The sequence below is a fragment of the Odontomachus brunneus genome, unplaced genomic scaffold (assembly GCF_010583005.1).
Source record: "Odontomachus brunneus isolate Ranch 3 - 2012 unplaced genomic scaffold, Obru_v1 Obru_scaffold_003, whole genome shotgun sequence".
NCBI lineage: Eukaryota > Metazoa > Arthropoda > Insecta > Hymenoptera > Formicidae > Odontomachus > Odontomachus brunneus.
The window spans coordinates 4,637,564-4,638,508 of record NW_022639453.1 but is presented as its reverse complement, the minus strand read 5'-3'; the positions used below and the strand labels follow the sequence as shown (position 1 = coordinate 4,638,508).

General features: G+C 43.3%; 1 protein-coding gene across 4 annotated transcripts in view; it reads right to left on the bottom strand.

Moving 5' to 3' along the window:
- LOC116843614 (semaphorin-1A-like) overlaps positions 1 to 945 on the bottom strand; it is a 711,737-nt gene that overhangs the window by 45,213 nt on the left and 665,579 nt on the right. The gene's annotated exons all lie outside the window — the stretch shown is intronic.

Here is a 945-nt window from a genome sequence, read left to right as displayed (position 1 = left end):
CCGATGGAACACAATTCCTCTCCTATTGACCAAAGCTGGCCGCTTCTGGGCGATTGATTCCTTCAGACGGTCCAATTGTTGACAGTACAGGTTCGAATTAGAGTTCGAATTAGTTTCGAAGAGTTTGGCCGTAGGGGAGCATTTCATAGTGGATGATTCCCTGCCAATCCCACCAAACACACAGCAAAGCCTTCCTGACCGTCAATCCTGGCTTGGCCACCGTTTGCGCCGACTCACCGCGTTTCGACCACGACCGTTTTCACTTGACGTTGTCGTAAGTGACCCACTTTTCATCACCAGTCACCATCCGCTGCAGAAATGGGTCGATTTTGTTGCGATTCAGCAGCGATTCGCAGATGGAAATTTGGTCCATGAGGTTTTTTTGCGTTAACTCGTGTGGCACCCATACATCGAGCTTCTTTTTGTATCCAGCCTTATTCAAGTGATTCCAAACGGTTTTTTGTGCAATGTTTAGCTCCTGGGCAATCGAAACAGTGCTTACATGACGGTCGGACTCGACGATTTCCATTATTTTATCGACATTTTCGACAATTGGCCTTCCAGAGCGTGATGCATTTTTGACATCAAAATTACCGGAACGGAATCGACGAAACCAAAATTGCGCGTGATTGGCTGTTACAGTATCAGGACCATAAACACTATTCACATTTTCAGCTGCCTGGCTTGCGTTTTCGCCTTTATCAAAGAAAAACTGTAAAATATGGTGTTTTCTCTTTGCTGGTGTCCATCTTTGACGCGCGCTCAAATACTGAATCAAACAATCACAAAACTGTCTGAGAAGTTTTTTTAGTACGAAATCTTATTTTTCTAACGCCATCTAGCGTAAACCGATCGCACTTAAACAACGCGAGATTCACATTACTAAAGCCACCTATTGGAAAAATAATGGATTTCTTTTTACTACACCTTATATATATATATATA